Source organism: Molothrus aeneus, chromosome 6 (assembly GCF_037042795.1).
Source record: "Molothrus aeneus isolate 106 chromosome 6, BPBGC_Maene_1.0, whole genome shotgun sequence".
NCBI lineage: Eukaryota > Metazoa > Chordata > Aves > Passeriformes > Icteridae > Molothrus > Molothrus aeneus.
In genome coordinates this window covers 21530820-21548089 of record NC_089651.1, presented here as the reverse complement: position 1 = coordinate 21548089, position 17270 = coordinate 21530820, and positions in this window count along the sequence as shown.

Below are 17270 nucleotides of genomic sequence, written 5' to 3'. Positions count from 1 at the left end.
CACCATCTGGGATCCTCCTTTTGAGATACATCCTGAGAAACTAAGATCACAATAGTGTATAGAATTGTGATGTAATAATTTGGAATAAAAATTGCTGATGAGTAAAAAATTGGAAATAGAAACTGCTGAAAAAGCTGATGAGTACCCCTAGAAATACCTGTAACCCTCAACTATTGGTGTGCAGTTGGAGGGAAAACTTCCCCCACTGTACCCAGCGCTGTATTGCTCATACTTTACCATATTAAATAATAAATTGATTGCTGCTTGAATACTGGCCTAGTCAAGTTTCTTATTCATAACATAAAGAAGAGGAAATTGCACCATATCAGTGCTCCTTATAAAGAGCTGTTCAGCCATCTAAAAGATTTAAAATTATAATCAATATTAGTAGTCATAAGCCAGACTTTTATTAATTTTAAAATGTGGAGAATTTTAAATTTTTGAGCATTTCTGAAAGCAGCTAAACAAACAACCTACCTTAGCCTAGCAAAACAAACCTGATTGTGGTAAATATAGAGGTGTCTGAAAATGTATCTATATGCCAGAATTGCAAGAGAAAACACCAATAATGAGAAAGAAGTAGAAGCCTAACTGTTTGGAAAATATTCGGTGTGTGTTTCTTAATATTAAAAGATTTAAGAGGAATCCTTTTTTTATCTTTGTATTGTAGTTGTGTATTTAGGACTTTTCATCATGTTAGAAATTTTCCTACTTTGCATCACAAAAATGCTTAACTGCCTCTTCTGTATAAAACACAGTGTAGCATTCTGATGAGTTTTTGTGATTGTGTGAGGAAAATTTTGAGAACAGAATTCAAGGGCAGCTGAAACTGAAATCCACATGCTGTGAGCTTTGTCTCAGATAAGTTAAAAAGTACCTCTGGGTGAAACAGTACTATGTTTGTCCTTGAAGCATCATGTCTAGCTGTGTTCTTACAGGCACTTTAAACACAGGAGGAGAATACTGTGGTGGCCAGCCAAAAATGGCCCTTGGTGCAAGAGACAAATTGAACAGCTCAGGAAAACACTTCATGCTGAATCAAAAAAAAAAAAAAAAAAAAGAAAAAAAAAAGGAAGTGTAGAGAGTAGAAATATTTGCAGAAAAGAATGTCTACCAAATAAAGCAGAAAAGCAGACAGCTTTCTTCAGGTCAACTTTCTGACATTTTTTCTTATCCAATATGAAGTAGCTTGTAATTTTGAAAATTCTTTTTGCTATCAAAGAATTGTTGAGAAGTTTTGTTGTTGGATGACCATCAAAGCATTTCAGCCATCTAGAAAGAAATTAATACTTCCATATTTTTAATATCATTTCCCCTTCTATTGGAGCTGAAAATATTCGTACAGGTTTACCCGAATTCTGCAGTTTCTGGGAGATTGGGTTTTCATTTTACTGTTTGTGAAAAAATGTCATCAAACCCTGGTCTTTAGCCTCACATTTTAAAAAGTAGATGTAGTGTGTCTTCTGCCAGCAAACCCTGATACAGAGTCTCATATCAAAGCAAATGAAAGCAAAAATTACTGAATTTGCCACTTGCAACTTTCTAAGATTAAAGAAAGGTTATTTATTGTAAACAAGAACAAATCATATTCAGGAATAAATAAACGAACAGTGTTTTTCTTAATTTGTAAGATGAAACTAGAAGGGAGACTGAATTGTGTCTAAAACTACTCCACTGTGTGTTTCTGAGGTAAATGTCATTGCTTCTAACACAGTTTTCTTAGCACCTTCTTCACAGTTTGATGTCTGTAAGTACAATGAGTGATTAATTGCTTGTAGGGGCTGACCATCACTTACAATCAGGCAGTGCAGTATCATTGGCTGATTTTTTTTTCCACATTGCAAGTCCATCAATATTTCAGTTAAATATACTGGGAAAAGAATTGTCAGGTAAATGTTTGTAAATATGTTCTTGTTTTTGTACTTTCTGTTCTAGTAAATAAATGGTATGAAACCCTGCCTGCTAATCCTCAATCCTTCTCCTTATAATCACAATGTCGCATTTCTTCCTGAATTTTAGGCCTTCTGAAGCCTCATAAAAGTGTCCATCTCAAACTTGCAGGCTGTGCTTGCAAGTGTAAGACCAAACTTCCACCAAATCTTGTAGAAAATGTTGATAAAAATACTGCACTGTTAATAGCAAAATTGGCAATTGCTAGCAGCTAAGTTTCTTTGCCAAAAATTAACTGCAATATAGCTTTAAAAAGTGGCATATATTCACAACAATATATTGTAATTTGAAATACATGCCGAGGAAGGAATATCTAGATTATGTTAAAAATCTCCACATTTCTGCACAGCCATTGTAATTGTCATGATCCTATTACCCTAAATGTACCTGACTGCTGCATTTCCATTAAATCAGGCATTTAAAAAAATCTCATTTAATAGCAGAAACATGTCTTGAAATTTAAATAGAATATCTTGATGCTCATTTGCAAGTAAACTTTGTTAGATAATTTGTTAGCAACTACACATAAGGTCTGTATATAAGAATAACCTAACTAAATTTGTTTGCCCATTCTATAAGGACCTGGATATTCATATTTAAATTTAAAAATTAATTAGAAATCAGATGTAGTACATGACATCTTCTTCAAATGTAGAAGCTTACAAAAGTCCATAAGGGCATTAAGTATTTATATACATAATTTTATAGAATGAGCAAACAAGGCCAAAAGAATGCTTCTATAAACACGACTTCTGTTGAACTCTAGGTTCTCACATCAATTTCTTCTCTTTTTGTGCTTGACCCCAGTGACTATATTTTGATTGGCAAGATGAGTTTTTTGAATGAAATCTCAAGTTACAACTAGTATGTGTGAGGCAGGGGTTGAGGTTCAGTTCTCCTAATGGTTCATTCCAAGGAAAAAGTTAGGATCCTGTCATTCAGCATAAAAAGTTTAAAATCTCTGTGTTTTCCTATAATAAAGAATGTACAGTGTTAACTAAGCATTAGAAAGTAATTTATGACCATCTGATGAAGAAAAGACATTCTGACCCATATTAGTATCCCCAGAAACACACTACTGTGCCCAAGGGAAGTACAAAAAATGTATGCCTCACTTAATAAAGCTCCTGATTAAGTACTGTGAATAAAATTAAGTATGCATACAGTTTCTCTTTCTGCTTTTGAAAATCTATGAGATTTCTACCAATAGCCAGAGGAAGTTTACACTGTGAATGTTTTACATAAACAAGCTCTGATTTAAGATGTATATACAGCATTGTTTGTGTCTTTGTTTTAAAAAGAAGTGTGTTTGGAAAGAAGGCTGAATCATGGCACAAAGATGAATAATTACTGTTGGTTTTACACTGACTCTTACAAGTGACATCATCCTCTTCCACTGAACCTGCAGAAAGCATAATTCTCCTTCCACTGTGAAAATGAAAGTGGTGTCTCAGACACCAGAGAAACCTGTTCTAAATAGATCTTGTCAGAACAGTGCATATTAGTTTTAGATGTGGGTGCATGTGTTTCTTTTTCTCTTAACCTTCTTTGTAGTTTCTCAACAAGCATGATGCAGAAACTCCTACTAAGTAGTCATGGCACTTTATTATATGGTAATATTTTTTAACTGGGATCTTTCTACACCTAATTAATTAATAACTAAGAAAAGAAACATTCCACAGGCCAACAAGTAAGAAGCAGTTTGGATAGACTTACAAGTAAAAGATAAGTAGGTATACTTGGTATATTTGATGTACATTTGCAGCAGAGCAGTCACTGAGATCCATTTGATCTTGTGAAATTTTGAAACCAGTATTTACTAAGATGAACTTAGCAAAGCAGACATCTCTGTCTCAACATTCTCTGCAAGAAAAGCTTAATGATTTGACCAAGTTAACCTAAGAGCTCTCTAGCAGATTTTTCCATGTCAAGCGTGGCTTCTTGAAGCACAAGAGAGTGCTCCATCTGTGAGTAGCAAAAGTATAAATTTTACTCAGAAATGAACAATTCAGAATTATTTGTCCTCCTAATAAACACTTTCCTTGGTGATAGTGGTGTTGGTGGTGAGAGGGAGGAAGAAGAGATGGGGAGTAAGACAGGGAATCAAACAGTTAATTAGATATGCAAACATCAGCTTTAAGTGTGACTACTTTGAAATAATTTACTTCTCTTTAGTGTATTTGTTAAAGGTTGCAGGAATCTCCAGGGCACAGCTCTTTTTTCTCTCCTTTTTTTTATTTCTTTTTTTTTAAAGATGAGCTCAGTTTAGGGAATTAGCTAATTTGGGAGGACTTGATCTGTTTGTCTTTTTCATAAACTGAGTACCATTGCATTCTGTGAGCAATGTCAGTGATGCATGATGCTTGAATTAAATGTCACTTTGGCTGAGGCCATATGTCTCAGACTAGACATTTAGAGATATAATTCTCCCATTGGCTTTTACAGTAAAAAAAGAAGCTATCTACATAGACGTAAATGACAGATTAATGTTAAAAGGTGAATGCTGATTATCCTGGTCATTATTGTCAAATTTGTAACTTGTATGGTGAGAGGAAAGATGTTGGGCTCAATTCCAAACTTTTACACCAGGAAAGTCTGTTTGTGAAACTTCAGCTGTCTGAATTTAGTGAGAGAACTATCTCTGTGCACACTTTAGTGGTAGACTGTTATTTAGTATTTACTTCTATCAAGTATTTACTTCTATCAAGCCTATGTTCTCAAACACATCACTGATTTCATGTAGATTTCCAATCAGATTAAAGGTTTTCTCTTCACTTGAGTACTCAAAGGGAGGAAGAGGTTAATTTGTTCCTTCCTGAGAAAGAGTGTCCTGCATGTTTTAAGACACAGACCCCTAGGAGATATACCCCTGGATTTAGAAGCATATCTTCCTTTTGGCAGGAGAACGTTCAAACAGCTCATTTAGCTCTGCAGTATTTTCTTACTCAAGTTGCTTTCCCAGCAGTCTGTGAGTCTCTGGGGAAAGAAGAAGTGGAAATCTCTGAAGCCTGAGGAGAAAATGCACAAACTTCCCAGTCAGCAGGAATGCCATCTATAGTAGACCTGCCTCTGCAGCCCAGGTTTGCATGACCTTTCAGTTGTGACTTCTGTGGCTGAGGATGTGAAAGCAACTTTAAATCATCCTGGAATTCAGGTTATCTTTACAGAGTTGAACAGACCCCAAAGAAGACCTTAGAAAACTGTTTACGCCATCCTTTTTTATCCCTTTTAACTGGGTTAAATGAGAAAATATTAATTTATCTTTGATTTGTAGCCCTTGGATAGTCCTCTGGCAAATAATACAATTTTAAAGTTGTACTGATGACTACACCCACAAACGCTAGGCACTGCACCAGCATAAGAATTAAAGCCTTTCACACCTTCTCACTGAAAATGAAAGCAAACTTGAATGAAAGATTAGGGGTTATTTGCCCTAGTTTGTCTCAGTCTACCACTAAACTTACATAAAACACATTCCCTGAAAATCCATGTATTCACCGGACTGTCTATTTTAGCTTTCTTATCTACTTAATATTTCAGAGAGAGAGAGAACGATTTCCACATGATACACTGGCACAGCCCCTCTGTGTAAATACAGTGCCTTTACCTGAGCCTGCACAAGTGTGTTTACCTGCGGTTCCTGTCTGCAGCATTGTGGGAAAGTGTGTACAAGCACTTAGTGACCACTGTGACCACTAATCATCTCCACTGATTTGTGGAGATGTTTAGAGTCAGAAGGTAGTATCTTAGTCTGATGACAAATGATAACCTAGGGAGAAAAGGTGGAGACATTTCTGCCTAAGCACAAGGGCTGACATACTATCCATAAATCCTCTTGTGCTTTGTTCCCAATGACACCTGCCTACCACTATCAATATTAACCTAGTTCTCATTTTACATTAATATATCCCAGGGATTATAGGGGTGCTCAGGTACAGCTGTAAAGTTTGAGACATATAATGAAATGCTATCTTTTTTATTTTTGAGTAGTTTAAGACAAAGAGAACAGCATAGTTTTGGTGGCTTTGATCAAATGACCACAGGAGAGGTTAGAAAGGAAGGGTGATCCCTGATTATAAAAAGTCTTGGAAAACTTTTAATCATTTTCCTCTGATTGATCTAATCATTATTGTAAAAAGGGACTACAGAGTTACTGTTTCTATAACAATATTATGTCAGTATGAGTCACAAAGAGTAAGAGTTGGAGGAAGAAAGTTCTGAGTATGCAACAGTTGCAGCCTTGCTTTGAACGGCATGAATGGCATATATAAATCCATACATACAAATAAGTTAAGACACTATAACACTCACAGCTTTTAATTCCAAAATTAAACAATCCAAAATACATGGGAGGTTCTCACAACAAATGCTTATTTTCTATTTTTCCTATTTCTTATCTTCCTTAGCTATTCAGGGATGAAGACAACAGGACATGAGAATAGGAAAGAACAGTCTATTTATGTATGGCAGAAAACTTTCACATATAAAAATAAGCAACAAAATTAATAGATCCATCAAAGCTTTGTGAAAAAACACAAATCAGGAAAAAACAATATGCTCTGGCAGTACTCTTTTAAACCTGTGTGAAGTTCACTCTGAAACCAGGAGAATTTTCAATTTCTCATCATAATGATACTTCAATGCTTGGGACTGCAATAAGGACTTTGTGTCCACTACTGGCTATCGATAACATACAGTCTATGCCCAAAATCACAGGTGGAAATTATTGGCCAATGTAAAACCCTGTTACAATTCCTCTTTGAAAGAAAAGAATTATTTTTTCTGTCATCAGTCATCCACCCTGCAACAAAAACTGAATGCGAATCTTAATGCTGTGATTCATTTTTCCAGTCAGATCAAGAAAGAAATAAACCTGCAACTAAAAGCGCAAAAATACTGAATTGTGTTCCTTGGAGTAACAAGACTTCTTCTGTGGGAACTGCTAGAAGAAAAAATTTCAATGTTACATCAAGGTCTGGCTGAATAAAAAGGGTTGTTTTCTGTTTAAAAATCACGATCTTTCTGTGGGTGATTGAATATATGTATGGAAAGGAAAATATATGGGCAAGTGTTTGAGAAATTTTCGAACTCTACTTTTTAAATTTATTTCTTTGGGACAGAATTTAGTGCTCAAAGTTTCTTAGCCATTTGGAAGTTGATTCTGAAGTGTTTTATTCTTTTCTCATTTGTATATGTTAGCAGTACCACTGCTGTCGATTGGTACTAGGTATGTGGTGTAAGATGCATTTCCAGCTCTGTTCAGCATGCTACAAAGGTTATTGTTAAAAATCCAACATTCATCCACTGTAATTGAATCTCAGATAATATAGCCACTGGATCAGTGGCTGACATTTTAGTGACAGCCATAAAACTCTAGCACAGAGAAGTATGTTGCAAAGCCCTGTTCTCTAAGTGAATCTCATACACTACAGCACTTTAGATAACAAAGATTTTTATTTCTTTCAATAATATACAGACCTTTAGAAGTATTAATGCTACATGCAAGAGTGACACACAGTTTTACCACTGCTCAGAACATCTATGGTCCACCTAACTATGTTACTCAGAAAGATTTTTGGAAAGAAAATAATATCATGGTTTTAAGGGTGTTTATGAATGTTGATTGACAACTGGCTAAACATGAGCCAAGGTGGCCAAGAAGGCCAATGGCAGCCTGGCCTGTACCAGCAATTTTGTGGCCAGTTGGACCAGGTCAGGCATTGTTCCCCTGTACTCAGCACTGGTGAGGCCACACCTTGAGTGCTGTGCCCAATCTCATACAATGAGAAGACACTGAGGTGCTGGAGCATGTCCAGAGAAGGGCAATGGAGCTGGTGAAGGGTCTGGAGCACAAGTTTTGTGAGGAGCAGCTGAGAGAGCTGAAGTTGGAGAAAAGGATGCTCAGGGGAGACTACCTCTTTTTACAACTACCTGCTTCAAATATTTCAATTCTTCTACTCTGGTTATATTTTAAAGGGTACTCACTGATTTCACAGACATTAATAATTCTGTCATTTATAACCAGAATACCTAAAATAGGTGATAAAATATCATTTATCAGTGTATATTTACAGGTGAAGTGTGGTCTATTGAAGAAAAATGACCTTTCATTAAAACAAAAGATAGAAACTATTGCCAGTGGCAATGAAAGAAACCTAAGGTTTGATAGTTCAGTGACAGGATAATGGACAAGAACTTAAATATTCCAAGTATTTATTAAAGAACTTAGTTCTAATAAAATGTCAGTCTTAGCCAATGTTATGTTCTAGTGACTGGGAAAATGAAAAAGCAAATCAAGAGCTTTAGTTATCCATTCAGTTCTACCTGCATAATGTTTCATTTCATTTGTACTATCCCTTTTTCACAACAAGCAAAGAAAAAAATGAGCAAAAAAAAAGCCAAAAAGGACCATCAAATAATGTATAATGGGGGTAATAACCTGTAAGTATGTGATGTTTATGATTGTGCTACTCCTTCCAGTTAAACCACCTGTCTTAAAGTACTGAAGCACTGCAGAGTAGAGGAATTCTGGTACTAAAGAGTTCCAGTGACTATTTTTCCTATTTCCTGTGGATGAATTTTCAGTTCTGGTAATTGAAATTATACTGTTGTTATGATCCCCCAGTTAACAGACCTCACAAGACATGGAAGTTTTTATGGTCATCTGTCTTGTTTTATCAGAATGGATTGCAAAATATTCTTCAAGCCTTGTAGGGTAGAAAGCAGAATGCAAAACATTTGCATCTTTTTAGATATCACATAGATAACACTTGCACCCACTGAGGGGCAGAACTAAAATAAAACTAAAATAAAGACTTAAAATGTAACATCTGTCTGCCTCTACTTCTGAAATTACACCATCTGATGAGATATGACACTAATGTCCGTTAATATTGACTGAGGAGCAATTTCCAGTAACAGTAATAGATTCATCTTGACAACATGTTATTCAATGCCAAAAACATGCCCTTGGCTCTGTCTGGAGGGATCTTTCTGCTGTTTTGGGGAAACAGCACCAGAGAGAGAGAGACTCAGGGTTAAAGTGAGTGAAAACGTGTTTAGCAGGCTGATCTGGATGTTCTGCCTTGTTAATTCTCCCATTGCTTCAACAGACTGGAAAAGTTAGTCAGATGTGGAAAATCCCGTGTATGCATCCATTAAATACAGAGAAAAACTGAATATAGTAATACAAGTGTGTTCCCACATGTGCTGAATAGAAAGGACTAATGCCTCCCTGCTTGGTATGTGGCTGGCCTTCTTTGTCTAAGTCACTCCTAACTCAAACTCAGCCTGCTCTTCATGAGCAACCCTCTGCCCATTTCTGCACAGCTGTGTTATAGCAACTTGCCTGTTGCTTGTTGCCTGTTGCTTACACCTTATGTACAGGATTCTGCATTTGCTTTTTATGGACTTTATGTGGCTCCTGTCAGCCCACGACTCCAGTCTGCTGAGGTCGCTGAGTAGCTGCTGTACACTCCAGTGCATCAACAACTGCCCACAATTATTTGACATGCTGATGGTACATCCATCTTATCACCAAGATGGGTAAAAAAGATGATAAACACTCTCAGTTCCAGTACTGACCCACGAGGAATGCCAATAGTAATGAGCTACCAGCTGGTAGGGGAAGTAGCTGGCACAACAAGCAGAGAATCAATCCATAATTCCTTGTAAAACAGGGATTGTGCCAATAGAAATCTTGAAGTTCAAGAAGGAAAAGTGGAAAATTATGTGTTCAGAGTAACCCTCTGCACACTGTGGGCTGAGAACCAGCTGGCTGAATATCAGCCCTGCTGTAAAAGAATGCGGAGCTGTGGTGGATATAGGGTTAAATATCAATCAACACAGTGGTCTTATCTGAGTAAAGGAAACCACACACTAGACTATGAGAGGACTTTATGTGATATGGGGATGTTAAGGGATTGTATAGAACTGCTATGGACTTATGCCTGTAACACAAAGGGACAGCATAGCAAGCAGGATAATTGGATAATATCAGCTGAGGATAATATCAGCTTTCTCCACTCAGCATCACTGATGCCATACCTGAAATACTGTGGCTACTTTTGGCTCTCCACCTCAGGAGGGATGTGGAGATACAGAGGGGTTAGTTCCAAAGACAATGAAGCCCTACTCTTCTCACTAAAGCCAGTATAAAGAGGTACAAAAGCCACTTATCATTTATGCATGATTAGAATAGATGCTGGGGCAAAAGAGGTAATCAGGAAGCTGGATTGCAAGGGGAGAAATTACCCAGAGAGGATGCATAATTTCCATCCTTGAGATTTTCAAGGCCCTGCAGAACAAGGTCATTGTTAACCTGATCTAGAGCTTTACATGAGTAGTCAGAATCTAAAACCTCTCAGAGGTCACTTTGAAACAGAATTTCTGCAAGGATTTAATTTTCATATCTAAGAAATTATGAAAATATACTTTCCTTCTTAGTGTTCATTACCATAAACTCAGCAAATCCTAGGGTTCTAATGGGACTTGCTCGATCTCATACTAGTCTTGCAATTTTGTAGGCCATTGTGGTTTAATTTCAGTTGGCAGCTAAGTGGCTAAGACACAGCCACTCTCACTGATAGACACATACACCCTGATGGGAAGGGGAGGATGATCAGAAAAAAGGCAAAACCTGTGGGGTTTGATAAGAACTGTTTAATAATTGAAATAAAATAATAATAATAAAATCCGCCTGGGTCATAAAACATAATGAACCCACCTGGATGATGGGTGAAATCTTTTTGAGTTATACTCAGGGATAGAGATCAAGTGGCTACCTCTTGTTCTGCCTCATCCTCCTTTTCTACTGGTGGTCCTGCTTCATCCACATCTACTAAAAAGGCTGGCTTTCATTATTATTTTTTTCTTTTGTATCAGGGCAATTATACTGGCATGGGCTAGTTCTCTTGTTCAGTGCAGTGCCTGTCGCCAGGGCTGGAGTAACCACAGTGTCTGCCACAGGACATGCAGTAGCTGCAGTGTCTGTCACTGTGTTTTCAGATGTAGAGACCTCCTTTTCCCCTTGAGAGTATTGAATGGTATTGAAGGAGGCTTGGTGGGCATAGGTCAGGTCCCAGCACCTTGCAGTGATTTGTGTCTCTCTGGAATTGCCAGAGTGACAGCATATTTTTTCCAAATATTTCACTAGTTTTTGAGATTCTGGACTTGTTCAGGGGTAGAGTTCCAAAAAACTGAAGGCATCCAGCCCTAAGCACATGCCTGTTCTATCCCTTGTACACTACCACTCATGGTTACCCAACCTAGGGCAGATTGCTAGGTGATATTCTTAAACGTTGTTAAACCTTAGAAAAGCTCCGGAACTCATCCAGCAAACTATCTTAGTTCTTAGCAATAGGTTCATATTGGTTTCAATAACTCAATGATATTAAGAAATTTCCAAGTTCTCAGATGGTGTTTCCCCATTCCCACTAAACTTGTGGGAATGTCTCCTCCTAGGCTGAGCCTCTGAGGAGAAAAGTTTAAAAGTGCAAGTATTAGTAGTTGCAGATTGATGTCTCCCAAAGTATGGAGACCACAGCAATGCTGGGTACAAATACCAGACTGGTTTCATTACAGACAGTTCTATCATATCATAACCCAGTGCTACAAAGTACAGCAACATGATAACCTTAGCCCTGTTCCCAAGGGTGGTAAATTCCAACAGGGAGCATACACTGTAAATAAGAAATAAGAAAATTAATATGAAAATTAACTCTATCCCAGCCTAAACTAGGACAAGACTGCACCAACCTTCAGGGAATCCTCAAAATGGTAGAGGCAATATCACTTCTTAGGAACATAAGAAAAAGGCAGACTTCTTTGCTCCTTCAATCTAATTCTTGTTATCATAGGCAACCATGTAATGACTATATTTGACAGATTTGCTGCCTTTATGAACTGAAGGTACTACACTGACATTCTCACAGGTGCAATATTGAGGTCTTCAGGATCACTGAGACAAGAGCACAGTTCACAGAAAATAATATTCTGTTCTTAAAATTCTGCCTGCTTCCTAAATTTGATGGATTTGCTTTTTGTTCCTACTCATATAGAAAGCATTCTAATTAAAGACTTATGGGAGAGTTTTATTTGGTTAATTCATTGTGAGTTTGGTTTCAAACAAAGGTTTCCTCAGGACGACAGATTCCTTTTGCAATTATAAAGTGGATACTTGTTCCTTTGCTTTCCAAAGAGATACTTCAGTATCTTGCAAAGCCATTAATTCTTCACACATCTTCAGGCATCTCTAAAAGCAAAGTCTCATAATCTTCTAGAGATGAATATGAGCAATATACCCAGATTAAAAAAAATCTCAGAATTTAGAATACAAATGTTAGTCCTGATTTGAACTTCACAAATGACTTTTTCATTTTAGTATTGAACAGCAACAAAGTCCTTGTGTTGAATACCATGTACTTGGAGACCATTTAAGTAGTATCTGAGGTTCAGTGTTTTGATATCTCATTTTACATGACAATCTAATGATTTATTAAGTGACTTAGTGCTACAAAGTAGTTCAACGTAAAAAAGTTCATCTGTATACAAATGTAACAAAGTTTTTACTGCAGGAATCAAATTGTATACGCTATTTACCATGCAACAAATCAACAATTCCAGTTCCTCATTTATATGAAAACAGAAATACAACATAAAATTTGAGTTTTGTATGACACTTACATTTTCCAGTGACAGATAAAATGGGAAAACAGAAAGACAAAAAAGATTCTTCTCCTAATAATTCCACAGCAAGTTTTGCCATAGGAATACCAGGTTTACATATTTGGTTTAAGCTCAAAACAAAACAGGAATAGAGGGAAGCATTTTTGCAAAATAAAATAAAATGCAGTTTTCTCTCTAATCACTTGATGTTTACTCACTCCCCCAAACTGTGGGGGAAAAAAAATCTATCAAAATACAGGTAAAGATCTCAAGAGAGTGACTAGTCACCTCTGCTATGCCCTTCAGATACCTGCTACAGATAGGCGATTAGTAAGTAGAATACAAGGCTAATAAAACCTGTGCTATTTATTCTGCAGTGCAGTTCTTTCTGGGCATGTTTTCTTAGAAGATTGATTAGTCTATTTATTGTGCAAACTTGAAAAATTCAAAATGATTAGACACAGCAATTTTTTAAAATCCTGCTCTTTACATCAACAGTGCCTTGATCCTTCTGGTATTGCCTATGCTAGTGTGAAAGTTGAAGTTCAGCCACCAGCATGGAAAAATATCTTGAAGGGCAATTTGACTGCATTATAATGAGGGCTGAGAAAAAAAAATAAAGCTTTCTGTCTTCACAGGCAAGATGTCTTACAGTAAGCAATAGCATAGTCTGGCACTCTTCAGCACCTCTTTCCAGCTCCATTTAGTTTAATGGGTCCTGCTGATCAAATTATTTCCATAACGATAGAGAGAGAGAAAGATGAGGAAATGCCATGACATGACTGAATCTGATCCCACGTGAAGACAGACCAATGCAGTAAGCACACAAATGGAGCTTTAGTAATTTCTGATGGCTCAAGGCTGGGAGTGGGCCTCACTTAACAATGGTGAGGATAACAGGACCAAAGTTCTGTGTGCTGTCCCATTCATTTATACAGCACCAGAATAGAAATCCATTGGTATTGCTATGCAACACCTGTTCAGGGGACCCAAACATTTGACATCTAATTCTGTGAGAATTTTAGAGGGCAGGAGCACGCACTAGTACTTAATGCACAAGTAGGATAACGAGCTCTGTGGTGGTTTCAGCTGTGCCAGTCATTTTTTGCATTCTCTGATCTTAGACAAATCATTTTAGTTTTCTCTGTTGGTACTCAGCTTTTCACAGGTGCAGTGAGAACCTTGTAAGAGTACAGCTACAGTCAAGTGTACAGCATTTTACTCATGAAGAAAAGATTCAAATCTTCCTTTCAGAGATGGGTAATAAAGTAAATTTCTGACAGTAAATCAAGCAAAATCCCTTGAAAATACATTTTGATAGGAATTTACATCTTGCTTGATGATTCATTTGAGAGATGAAAGCTTTTTTTATTATAGGAAAAAATGAACTTAAAAACAAAACGACTGAAAAATAAACTCTAAAAGCCTCAGTTTCTGCTTTCCTCTTCTTGAGCTCTAGAAAATAAATATTCTGAACACTCGTTTTATCAGGGCCTCTTAAATGGAATAATTTAAGGGAAAAACAAACAGCAATTGTATGATTGTAAAAAGAAATTAGCATTTTGCTCAAAAGGAATAGCAATTAGTAATGATGACATTGTGATTTATACTAATTGAGATTAAGTCAGACAAAATGGCAACATTAGTAATCATTTGAAGTACTGTATTACTCATTATACTGTGCTTTGTAAACATCTCTCTTGAAATTAAAAAGTAATTAGTAGCATTTTAGTAATTTAATTCACTGTAATTAGGATTTAAGGGAATCTACAGCACTGCAGCTAGAAGCCCTTAAGGTTTTGAATTGAAGGAATGGTGGGGTTTCTTCAATCAGCTTTAGTGGTGGCTCATTTTCTGTGGTCCACTGAGGGAAATGTTATTATTTGAAGTAGTATGAAGGTATTCATCAGAGATGGCTTGGAATGGACATATTTATCAATCTTAATCTGGGGCTGTGAACTCACTGGCTTGGAGGGGTGTTAGTAGGGTTACAGGGCCACATCTAGATCTCAATTTAAAGTCAGTCTTGACAATGGTAATATTACCTTCAAGGAAGCCTAACTATGTCCAGTGCAAAACAAGTTGTCATCTAAGCATGACATGTGGCATGAAATTTTCCTTCTTATATAGGATCCAGTAAAAGGAAACACTTGGGCCATGTATCTACCTAGTGCTTTAAACAAGCAAGCATTCATCTCTGAAGGTAAGGTGTGTCTGCAGAATTGTCCTTCTAAATGATAAAAGGACACATTTGTAGAAAATGCAGCGTATTTGACACCTTCTAGTGTGGCTAGTCAGCTGACTCAAGGAAGGTGTGAAGTCCTTACCCTTATCTAAGGTATCCCGTGAACCTTTATAGGACTTCCTGTAGGAAGTGCTTAAAGACAGTATATTAAGGGGCTGAGAAAATAAATTGTGTAATTCTAACACGCAAAACCAGCCTCATCTGTACACAAAGAAAGCAGGATAACACAGAAAGACTGGTTACCAACAATGGCTGCAGCACTATAGGAATGCTGCTTGAGGAATCCAAAGCAGGAGCTTGAAACTCCAGTGCTGCACATCCAGTTCAGACCTTTTGGTTTAGGGAGACAAATGTTTTGTTTTTCTCACTCTGTCCTGATGGGGCTATTTCAGTGGTGCTAAATAATTTAGCACTTACTGGGATACAAAACTGACTCGTTCTTCTGAGTCATACACAAGAGGGAATGCGAGTTCAGGATTTGAAAACAGATTTTAACAGCTCTCATTATTGTGACTGAATACCTGAACAACCAAGAAGTTGTTTAGCAGGATTGGCCTTTTTTCTGCCCCACTAAATATTATATAAGAAGCTCTAAATCAAATTTTCTTAAAATAACCAAATATGTAATCTGAGCCAAAACTGTAACCAAATATACTAAAAGCATACTGTCATCTCAATGCATATTAAATTGTATTATGAAAATTAAAACTGCTTATAGGACTGTGGAAAGACAAAAGTGCTGAAAATCTAGTTCTGATTCTCCTCACAGGAGTGTTCAAAATGGCTCAAAAATTAAGATTCAGTTCCTCTGTATTTATTATAAAATAATCACAATAAGGAAACTGCAGTGGTTACTGTTTTCTGGTTTTAAATTAAAAAATGAAAATATTCCCTGAGACACTAGTCTAAAGTATACTTACTATGTTTATAGTTATAGTTATATTTACTTAATGAAGCACTGTAATTTCTTATAAATATACCAAAAAAAGCCCATAATGGTAAATGTCTCTGACACATGTAAAAGACAAATTATCCCCTCCCAAAAAGGATTTATTTTTCTCACAGATGGGTTGCAGTAAAAGAACAGCAAAACAGCACAAGACAGAGTGGAGGAAGAAGGTGAGTGCCTGTCAAGTTGAAGTGCGCTTATTTTAACATGACTTCTAAATGTAAAAAGTGGATTTTATCAGAAGATTCTTATAACTTTTGAAGCTGTACAACCAAAGTATTGGCAAGCCCAGAAAACAATTTATTCTAAGAACTGATATTCATTTTTTCTTTACCAACTAGGTTGAAAAAGTCATCTGCAAGTGTTACTACTAGTGATCTACTTTTCACTACCCTTTTATAGGCTTTAGTTCATGTCCTTTCATCAAATCTTTCTGGATTTGTTCCATCTCTCAGACTCCACACCCCATTTATGCAATCCTTGCCTTATTTCCCTTCTTAGGCATTCCTTCAATGTATCTTTAGGCAGGGGACAGAATAGAAGGAAAAGGGTCTAATATTGGCGCTCCCGCTGCCATTACAACCTTGGGCTGATCTCATTTTAGATGTGAGCCCTTTTGACACTTATTATCTCTTTACTGTTTATTTGCAATATTTTGCAAAAACTTAATCCTGTAGTTTGATTCCACAGTTTGAAATCTGCTCTTGGATGTCTTGTCATCCATTTAACACATCATTTGGGCAGAATCAGGTTCTTAAATAATAGTTGGTTCAACATTTTAGTTATACCACAAGGAAAGTGAAGGAAGAATCAGTACTCTGACATCTATTTTTCTGCCTGAATTGTGTCTGATCCCTGCAGAAGCCATATGACCTGGCATATGTTAACAACAATAGGTTTCCCTGCCATCTTCTGGGATTATTTTGGTTATTTTGGCTTTAAGACATGAAAGAGTGTCCCTCCATCAAGGGATGTTCTTACATTTATTGCAGATGTCTACCTGATTTTCCTGCTATCATTGGAAGAGGGCTGAGAAGTTGACCTAGAGTGTTTTATACATGCCTGCAGGATTCTGTAGGAAGAAGGAAGACTGCATTGCAGCTCAGGGTACTGTAAATGAGCATATTTAAAGAGGTTTCTTAACTATTTACTGTTAGAGGCTCCTTCTATCACTGCATTCTCCTGGAAAAAAGGACTATTAGGAATTTTTTTATCCCCATAGACAAGATAGAGCATGAGCGGGCTGACTATATATCAAACTAACAAACAGTTTTGTCCTGGTTTTAATAGTGTTGTATTACACCTAAAAATGGAGACTGATTTATGCACAACATCCACTCTATTTATTATTTAGACTTTTCTGTGTTATCAAATTAATTTTTGACCTACCTTGGATGCTTAATTTTTATCTTTTAGTTTTCTCTGCTGTGTTCAGTTCCCATCCTTCACCTAAATTTACTA